The following is a 10,914-nucleotide window of genomic DNA, read 5'->3' as shown; positions in this document are numbered from 1 at the left end:
TTTTAAATCCTAGAAGAGGGAGGGGCTCTTCTGCAATTCCTAAAAGATTCTTTTAACATCCTGCACATGAAGCTCTTCCACCATGGGGTCCCACGCCCATCTCTGCCTAGGCGGATGCTCTGCTGGTCAGCTGAGTAAAAGCCATGGGCTCTCTTCTGTACCTGGAGAGGGGGGTCAACCCCACCCGTACCATGTGGACTGAGAGGAGAGCTGTCATTAGAAGTATGTGGGAACCAACACATGCACCCTGCAGTAACTGATGTGCCTAGTCCATGGTTTCATAATGCATATACTTCAAGTATAGAGTAGATTCATTCCTAGTGCCTGGATCCAGGCTGAAAACATTTGTCTCTGGGTGCTCAGGGACTGATTGCTGAATGTGAATGGGTCTAAACAGAGAGGCTTTTGAGAGTTCTGTGGGAAGACGACAGGGGTGATACTTTATATGAATCTGGACAGATGCCTTGGAAGGAGGGTATCTCAATCATGCAGTCCATTGGAAGTTGTGCTTGCAATTAAAAATACGGTCTAAATGACTCATTTGCAATTTTTAAGTAATTTCTAAAATGTGATCTTGGAAAGAAAAAAAAGGCTTTAGTGGAAAGTCTGTTGCCAGGTTCTCTACTACATCATTGTGAATTCTCAAGAGCCAATGTATTTTAATTAACCTCGTGGTAGGGAGACAGCCATTTCAGCCTTGGCATAGGAAAATGTCCTGGTCAGATGGCTGGAAAAATAATTAGAAAGACAATGAATATAAATTTAATTTAAATGAGGCCATTAAGAGCTCAGACTTGGCATTTCAGTATTTAGCACTATTAGGTATACATGTAACAAACCATTGCGCTAAAAAAATGAAGAGAGACCAACTAGTGTAATTTAAAACATCCCATTTACTCTGTGTGTAGTTTGCAACTCTCCTCCCTTGCTAATAAGTCTGTTAAGCATAATGGTCATTCTTAGCTGGTGGTGTTTAATCACATTTTGAATGTGGTTCTCAGCATGTACTAGAAATAAATGGCCTGACTTTTCAACAGAGAAATGACTGAGATTAGGCCATCTGCATGCAATGTCTTGTTATCCTGTGAGTAAAAAACCACTCTGGCTGATCTTGGGGTGGGGGAGCTCAGAGGGCACCAGTCAGGGTTCAGATGAGTTGAGATGGATTCTAGTTGGTAAGACTTAATTTCCTTAGGACAGGGAGGAGTCCTGGGAGGTGGGTCATTATTGCTGAAGATCAAGGCTTGGAGGAGCTACTGGACTGGTGCAGTCCCAATGCCTGGAGTCCTTTCTTGCTGAGAAGACATTAGAGTACCACAGGCTTGTTGGCCAAGGACCTGGAAAGGTGAATCCTGCCATTGACTTTACGTTCCCCAAACTATATTGTTAATATATGGAGGCTTTCACATGTATCTCTTCCCTTTCTGGCTACTTTGGGTTAAGATTCCTTATAGTCTGTATGAGCAAAGGCAAATAAATCTATTAAGGCTTGAATTAGGTCATTTAGCTCCTGTATGTTTTATTTTTATTTGTCCACCCTCGTGAGAATCAACAATAGCAAGAGAGTGAGATGGGAGCAGAATGGCTGGCTACCCAAAGAGATGGGAAGTCAAACTTACCTCATCCTGCAGTTGGGAAATGTCTTTATTAATAGATGGCGGTCTTGCTCTGTCTCCCAAGCTGGAATGTAGTGGCATAATCATAGCTCATTTAGCTCACTGCAGCCTTGAACTACTGGGCTCAAGCAAACCTCTCACCTCAGCTTCTCGAGTAGGAAAATGTCTTTAATGGTAACTCTGTGACTCAGGTCAACTGAACAGATGAACAGAATGGTCTAGGATGGAATTTAAGGCCAGGGTATTCTGGGTTGCCTTAGGGAGATTTATTTATTTTTTCTTCCTTTTAGTTTGAAACCAGAAAACATAGATTAGTTTGGTGATACCTGAAGTATCATTCTGTCCAAAAGTGATACCTGAGTATCAGTCTGTCCAAAAGAGGACAATGGTACTTTTGAAATTTTAGAGCAAAGATACAATAGTTTTCATTTACCCTTGATCGTTAGGAGTCTGAACACCTGAGGTTGGTTCCATCAGAGGGAAAGAAAGCAAATCACATAGCACTGTAAGTTACTGTGTATGGATGGAGGTTATGTCCACTGTGTGTTAACCACCCTGCTTTTGAAGGGTGAGATAAATTGACTAGCTAATCATCTACAAGTATGCAGAATTTCTAGTTTTTCGGCAGTGTCAGAAAAGCAAGCTGCAAACTGATTATGGTTCTAACAGAGAGGCAACGTCAAACAGTAGAAGTAACAAAGTTTTGAAGTCAGAATTACCTTGAATCCTGGTTCAATTTCTTATTAATTGTGATAACTTGAGCAACTCACTTAACTTTTCCAAGCCTGTTTCCTCATGTGTCATTTGACAGTCATAAAGCTTCCTCAGAGGATAATTTTGAGATGTAAATGAAAAAGGTATGTGGTCCAGGGACTTGGCAGATACTCAGGTGGATGCGATTTAAAGCCCTAAGTCTCAGAACCGTGGTCAGAGTAGTAAACCACACCTGACTGGGGAAGCCTGCACTGCTCAGTTCTGTAGCTGCTTAAGTACTTGAAGTGTATCTTGCTTGTAATATATGCTAATGGTCAATCAGATGGTGTTACGTCTCCACAGCCACAAAAGAACCAAAGTTGATACTGCTCTGTGGAAAACGCAGCCACTGTTTGGATTGGGAGATGTTTTACTAAAAGGACCTGTACCACTGATGGTGTGGGTCTCCTGGATGTGTGTGCATGGGGGTCCACAGGGCAGCCCTTCCTCATCCCCATCTGCTGCTTGTCTCTCTCCATCTGCGTCTTTGTGTATGAATGTGCATGTGTATTGGTGTGCTTGCCTGTGTGCATGTGTGTGGAGAATGCTTGGATGTGAGAAGCTATTGCTACCTGAGGGTTTTGCTCTTGCAGTTCCCTTTTTGTTTTCTTTCTTTTTTTTTTTTTTTTTCCTTTTCAGACAGAGTCTCGCTCTGTTGCCCAGGCTGGTGTGCAGTGGCATGATCTCAGCTCACTGCAACCTCTGCTTCCCGGGTTCAAGCAATCCTTGTGCCTCAGCCTCCCAAGTAGCTGGGATTACAGATGTGCACCAGCACACCTGGCTAATTTTTGCATTTTTAGTAGAGATGAGGTTTCACCATATTGGCCAGGCTGGTCTTGAACTTCAGGCCTTGAGTGATCCACCCTCCTCAGCCTCCCAAAGTGTTTGGATTATAGGCATGAGCCACCATGCCCAGCCTGTTTCCATTTTTTCAAACCCTGAGATCACATCTCAAATTTTACACCCTCTGAGAAGCTCATCTTTACACCCATATCTACAGAATCCTCTTACTTCACACCATCCCTCTTTTCCTTTATCTTAGCATTATCTCTGCAACATTCTAAACACACGAGTTTATGGTGAGGTGTCAAACAAGCTTGCAACCTCACTGACTATAAAGGGGGACTACAAGCAGAAGCAGCCACTGTTTTGAGTGCTGCTGGTCCTTGAGGGGTTTGTGCTCTAAAAAATAAACCATTCTACCAAAAAGGCACATGCACTTGTGTGTTCATTGCTGCAGTATTCATAATAGCAGAGACATGGAATCAACCCAGGTGCTCATCAATGGTAGATTGGATAAAGAAAATGTGGTACATATATACCACATATATACACAGCCATCAAAATAAGATCAGATCTTTTGCAGCAACATGGATGGAGTTGGAGGCCATAATTGTAAGCAAATCAAGGAAGGAACAGTAAACCAAATACCACATGTTCTCAATTACAAGTGGGAGCTAAATATACACACACACACAAACATATATATATATATATATATATTTTTTTTTTTTTTTTGAGACAGAGTCTATTGCTCTGTTGCCCAGGCTGGAGTGCAGTGGCACAATCTCAGCTCACTGCAACCTCTGCCTCCCAGGTTCAAGCAATTCTCATGCTTCAGCCTCCCAAACAGCTGGGATCACAGATGTGCAACACCACGGCCAGCAATTTTTTGATTTTTTTGTAATTTTAGTAGAGACAGGGTTTCACCATGTTGGCTAGGCCGGTCTTGAACTCCTGGCCTCAAGCAACCTGCCTGCCTTGGCCTCCCAAAGGGTTGGGGTTACAGGCGTGGGCCACTGTTCCTGGCTGGCAGCTAAATATTGAGCACACATGGACATAAAGATGAGAAGAACAGACACTGTGGAGTACTAGAGGGTGGAGGGAGAGTGGTGGATTAAAAAAAACTACCGTCCTCCAAACCTCGGCTTCACACAGTATTCCCATGACACTCTCACCTGGCTCATTGCTGCGCACCCAGTGCTGAGAACGGAGCCTGGTACGCAGCAGTGGCTCGGGATTGAGCACTGGTATGTGTCTGCCCAAGGTGCATGCATATGCTGACTGACATGGCTCATTGTGTGTATTGTGTTGTTTCCTCATAGGTGCCGGGCCTGGACATTCTGAGACCCTCCTAACTTCAAATGCTTTTGTTTCCTTGAAGAGGTGGCACCTAATAGAACACATATCCTGATTCTGTATTCAAAGAGTGTGTTCTCCACACTCATCACCCTGGTTAGGGCAAACCAGTCAGCCTAGATCAGAGAGAGGACGTGTTTTCACTCTGGGATTCATGGGGTTTTCAGTCACTGGCTCCAAGGGCTCTGACCTTGAATGCTCAGAGCTGGAGTAGAAATTAACTCTTGGTTGAAATATTGGAATGAGAGCAAAGCAGGCTGTGTTTGCTCCCAGGGCACTCCTGACCCTCCCCTGTGGCAGCAAGGGACAGGAAGGTGGGAGCACGTTCAAGATGGCAAAAGTCCATCTCCCCAGTTGCCATCAGACATCCCCTGGCCCTCCATTAGTGAGGTGTGGGCAGAGTCAGGCCAGATCAGCCATCAGAAGGCACGTCACCTTTTGCTCCGGGCCCCATGAGTGGTATTCATCCTCCAGGCACCAGGTCTTGTCATTACCTGGAATCTTGATTATGCCTGGAAATGCACTAAAGATGGTGCTCTCCATCTTTTTTTTTTTTTTTTTTTTTTTTTTGAGATGGCGTCTCGCTCTGTCTCCCGGGCTGGAGTGCAGTGGCCGGATCTCAGCTCACTGCAAGCTCCGCCTCCCGGGTTCATACCATTCTCCTGCCTCAGCCTCCCGAGTAGCTGGGACTACAGGTGCCCGCCACCTCGCCCAGCTAGTTTTTTTTTTTTTTTTAGTAGAAACGGGGTTTCACTGTGTTAGCCAGGATGGTCTTGATCTCCTGACCTCGTAATCCACCCGTCTCGGCCTCCCAAAGTGCTGGGATTACAGGCGGTGCTCTCCATCTTTACCAGCCCTATCGGTGTGTCCCCAACACCGTGCAAACTGGCTTTACTTCTCCTGGAACCCAGAGAAAGAACTCCTAATGAGCATGGAGGTCTTTCTTTACCTTGAGTTGCTCCTTTGGTTTTTCTTGTTCTTTTTTTGGTTTCATAACTGGACCCATGAGCAAGTCTTAAGGGCAAAAGAGAAACCTACTACTTTTTAATCATAATTTGCCATCACTTCCTACATGCATCTCACTTTATAATTACCCAGAGCAAATTAATCATTTCTAATCAAATTACTGCAGGTGGGAATGGGGCACAATTGCACACATAATATTTCAGGATTGCTGCAATGGATATGATGCATGAAAGAGAAGTTAGAGAAGTTATATCTGCATAATTATTTCTACTGTATGGTTAGATCTAATTACTTTAGGATAATTATCCTAGACCAGTGGACTCGAACTGAGGGCATTTTGTCCTCAAGGGAACACGGGGAAATGTCTGAAAGCATTTTTGGTTGTCGCACTGGGGTATTGCTGGTATATTGTGAGTAGAGGCCAGGAAAGCTGCTAAGCGTCTTACAATGCATAAGACAGCTCCCCTTACAAAAAATAAGCATCTGGGCTAAAATGTGACTAGCGCCCGAACTGAGAAACCCTGTCCTGGAAGAAAGAGTTTGAGGCTTTTGTAATTAACAAAATGAACCAAGTAGGAGTTATAACCAAATAATTTTCACTGGCTGGAGACAGTGTTTCATTTCTTCTGAAGGAGAGCTCCCCACTCAAGGATGTTTACACATTTCATGTTTACAAGAGCCAGGAAATCCTTTCTATTGAATTTCTGCCCAGTTGAAAAGTCTTAGAGGGACTCCAGAATCACGAGAATTTGAATTTAAGTTAGTCTGAAATGGCATTCAGTATGTCGTTCCACTTGGAGCTAATCATAATTCCCTCAAGAAATTCTCAAGCTTTCTGGGGCTGGAGGCACTGTTTAAATTTGTCTTTAAAGCCCAGTGTCTTTGCACTTAGAGGATGTTCAGGACATGTACTTTGAACTACAATTTTTAAATATCTCATTTGTGTTTTTTCTTATGAACATGAGGCATAAGTATGTATGTTTGTATATATGTTTCTAGGTGTGTGTGTGTATGTACATTTTCTTTCAGATGGACATTTAATTTTTTTCTCTGCTCTAGTGGTATTTAAATAATCACTGATAATTACTAGTGCTTCTAAGGTGCTATACACTCTGATTTTCCTGGACAAAGTCAACGACCTTTGTCATTTGTGATACCCCATGAAAAAGATCATCGTCACTCTCCTTTTCAGTGTGGAGTCAGTTATAACAAGAACTGCTTTTGAAACGTTACCATTTCATGGCCCACCTTGCTGGTGGACATTAATTCTAAGCCATTTTATCTTGACTGTGATGCTTTTTAAAAATATACTTATCTTAAATGGATTGCTCCTGGTTTTGATATTAACAAATATTTATTGAGCATTAATTGCCTCACAATACTGTGAAGGGTTCCCCCAATAAATCAGATCCAACCTTTGTATCCAAGAAGTTAAAGAGTCTCACAATGAGATACCATCTCACACCAGTTAGAATGGCAATCATTAAAAAGTCAGGAAACAACAGGTGCTGGAGAGGATGTGGAGAAATAGGAACACTTTTACCTGTTGGTGGGACTGTAAACTAGTTCAACCATTATGGAAAACAATATGGCAATTCCTCAAGGATCTAGAACTAGATGTACCATATGACCCAGCAATCCTTTGGGTATATACCCAAAGGATTATAAATCATGCTGCTATAAAGACACATGCACACGTATGTTTATTGCGGCACTATTCACAATAGCAAAGACTTGGAATCAACCCAAATGTCCATCTGTGACAGACTGGATTAAGAAAATGTGGCACATATACACCATGGAATACTATGCAGCCATAAAAAAGGATGAGTTTGCGTCCTTTGTAGGGACATGGATGCAGCTGGAAACCATCATTCTTAGCAAACTATCACAAGAAGAGAAAACCAAACACCGCATGTTCTCACTCATAGGTGGGAACTGAACAATGAGATCACTTGGACTCGGGAAGGGGAACATCACACACCGGGGCCTATCATGGGGAGGGGGAAGAGGGAGGGATTGCATTGGGAGTTATACCTGATGTAAATGGCGAGTTGACGGGTGCTGACGAGTTGATGGGTGCAGCACACCAACATGGCACAAGTATACATATGTAACAAACCTGCACATTATGCACATGTACCCTAGAACTTAAAGTATAAAAAAAAAAAAAAAAAAGAGTCTCAATAGACTGTCAGATCTCATTGTATACCAAACCTTACACACAAGAGTAAGTTGACTCAAGGATGACTGGGTTTTGTATCTTTCCCATATATTGGTGCTCAGCACTCTGTGGGTGCTTAATAAATGCCCCAGGAGAAGACTTTTGCATCAGATGCATGATACCAATTAAATGCAGCAGCCAAATCCCATGCTTGGCCACTTGAGATTCCAGTGTCGTCTGGCTTTGCTATTGTACGATTTTCCTGGACAAAGGAAATCTCTCTTTCTGTTAAGAGGGCAGTGGGATTGGTAGAGATAAACGTGGCTGCAAAGATCCTAAATGCAAGTGGGAAATGTGGGACAGTGACTGATAAACAAGAGGATCAAGACATGGGCAGAAAAGTAGGCAGAAGAAGTTCACAGGAAAGCACTGGAAGTTAGGGCTGCCAGGAAGAAGAAGGAATCACATGTGGAAGTGACATTGTGCTCTTAATCACAGCCAATTCATGCATTCATTCATCCATCCATCCATCCATCCATCCATCCATCCATCCATCCATTTGTTTGTTTATTCGTTCATGCATTCATGGTATATATGTGGAGTTCCTACTATGTGCCAGTTATTCTTGGAGAAACAGCAGCAAACAAGCAAAATCCTTGACATCAAAAAAGTTTCCTCACAGTGGGGAGACACAAAATACAAATAAGTTAAATATTTAGTATGTTAGATGTTGCTAAGTTCTCTGGGAAAAAAAATAAAGCAAGGAGAGAGAGTAAGGAGTGCCAGCCTGGATGAGTGGGTTTTAGGAGAAGCTGTCAATCAAAACCTTACTTAGGAGGGGCCACATGAATGAAGACCTGAAGGAGAGGAGGCAGGACTGGGGGTGGGTATCCACTACGGTTTGGATACGGTTTGCTTGTTGAAATTTGGTTCTCAGTGTTGGAAGTGGAGTCTGGTGGGAAGTGTTGGGATCCTGGGGACAGATCCCTCATGAATAGCTTGGTGTCATTCTTGCAGGAGTGAATGGGTTCGCACTTTTAGTTCTTGTAGGAGCTCGTTGAAAAGTCCCTGGCACCTCCTCTCTCTTGCCATGTGATCTGCATACACTGGCTCCCCCTACCTTCCACCAGAAGTAGAAGCAGCCTGAGGTCCTCACAGAAGCAGATGCTGGCGCCATGCTTCTCATACAGCCTGCAAAACTGTGAGCCAAATAAACCTCTCTTCTTCATCAATGACCCAGCCTCAGGTATTCCTTTGCAGCAACACAAACAGACTAAGACCGTGTCCTGAGGGAGGAGTGGTCCTGGCAGGGGCTGTGCCAGTGCAAAGATGTGAAGCAAAATCCTGCCTGGTGCTGCAGGAACAGCAAGGGGGCAGAGCCGCTGGAGCAGAGTGTGTCAGGGAAGTTTAGCAGATGATTGTGAACAGACAGTGGGCAGTGCAGGCAAGGGTACTCAGATTGCCAAGACTGTATATATTCTATAAGGACTTTCAGTTTTTTGTGAATAAGATGAGTGCATCAAGGATTTTGAATACAGGGTAACATTATAGGACTTACATTTTAACAGCGTCACTAGATTGCTGCCTGGAGAGAGGATGATGGGGTAGAGATGGGGCAAAAGCAGACACAGGGAGACCATTGTGGAAGATTTTGCAACAGCCTGGGTCAGAGATGAAGCTGACTTGCACCAAGGTTGAAGATGTAGATGCGATGAAAAGTACGAAGCTTTAAAAGAAACAGCTTTATTAAGATGTAAGCCATATACCATGCAATTCACCCATTTAAAGCTTCTATGGCCTCTGTGGCTATCAAAATCTCCTCCAACAAAATCAGGCTAACGAGGAACTAGAAAAGTGTCTTGTTAGGACCTAAAATAGCTGGTGGCCTTAATTACAGTCTGAAGAAGCTGGCCGCATTGGGTGCTGGTTTGTTCTAGTGTATCTCCTAGTTCATCTTGAAAATTAGCTCTGAAAGGATTTGAAGAAACGACTTACAGGATGATAAATATTGTTTGGTTCTGATGTTTTTGCTTGTTTGGTGTTATCTTTTGCATCAACTGTTTTAGCTGTTTCCAAATCGCATAAACTACTGAAGGTTGTCCTCGGTCAGTAAATGTTAGCTAATTTCCCTGCTTCTTTCAGAAAGACCCCTGTTCTCAGAGGAAGATAATCCACATTCACACTTGGTTATAAGTATTTTATATGCACCTGTTTCTTGTAAATCAAGAACCAGAAAGATCAGTAGTTGAACGACGTTTTTCCCTTTACACAGTGCTTTTTATTTGGAACAGGACAGTGTACACGTGAATTCCCTGAGGTACCACTGTTCTCAATCAACCCACTACTGGCATTCTTTAAAATATTTTGAAAAAGATTTGCAGATTACCCACCTACAGAATTATATACAAAACAAATAAAATGCTGGATGGTTATTATATTAGTCAGTGTCTTACCTGGACACTGAAACTCCTTTTGTATTTAGAAGACAGCAATGCAGTAAATGGGCTGTACACAGATGCTATGACCGCTCTAGGCATTGAGGCTCCCTGAGTTTCAGCAGCGAGAGGAGGCTGTTTCCACTCCTAGGTTAAAAGGACAAAGGGAGAACGTGGCTTTTTCTTTCCTTCTACCTACTGTCCTCAGGCCTTTTCTTCTGATCTCAGACTTGCTGCCTTGGGCTGCAAGGTGGAGGTCACCAATTCAGGCACCGTGTTCTCACGCAGGTTTGCTCAGAAACAGGAGAAGGATGCAGTGCTGATCTCTAGAGGGTGTGTCTTATGCTGGAGTGGACTGCCTGGAAACTCCCCGGGACCTTGCCCTGATGTCCTATTGGCCAGACTGGGTCCATGCTCACTCTTTCCTGCCAGCCACTTTTCATCCCTTCCAATGTCCCAGCTGCTGGAGAGGCTGCTAAGTGAACACCTGGCGTTTTCTACCTAACTGGGTATAGAAAGCCTTTTGTGACTGTACACTTTCATAAACTTCTATAACCTTAATCAGTAATCCGCAATGGAGTGATTCTGTCTCCACCTTCAGGGCACATTTAACAATGTCTGGAGACATCTTAGTTATACTCAAATCCTCCACTGAGGGCAGGGGTATTGCTATTGGCATCTAGTGAGTAGAGGACAGGCCATATAAATATCCTACAATGCGTGGGACAACCTCCACCCCAGAGACTTATGTGATCCCAAATAGCACAAAAGTGGAGAAATCCTGCTCCAAGGAATGTCAAGGCCAGTCTATGTTGTGGTCCTTGGTTCATTTGCAAGTGGT

The sequence above is a fragment of the Trachypithecus francoisi genome, unplaced genomic scaffold (genome assembly GCF_009764315.1).
Source record: "Trachypithecus francoisi isolate TF-2019V2 unplaced genomic scaffold, Tfra_2.0 Lachesis_group11, whole genome shotgun sequence".
NCBI classification, from domain to species: domain Eukaryota; kingdom Metazoa; phylum Chordata; class Mammalia; order Primates; family Cercopithecidae; genus Trachypithecus; species Trachypithecus francoisi.
The sequence above is the reverse complement of the archived record's forward strand: the minus strand, read 5'-3'. Positions refer to the sequence as shown.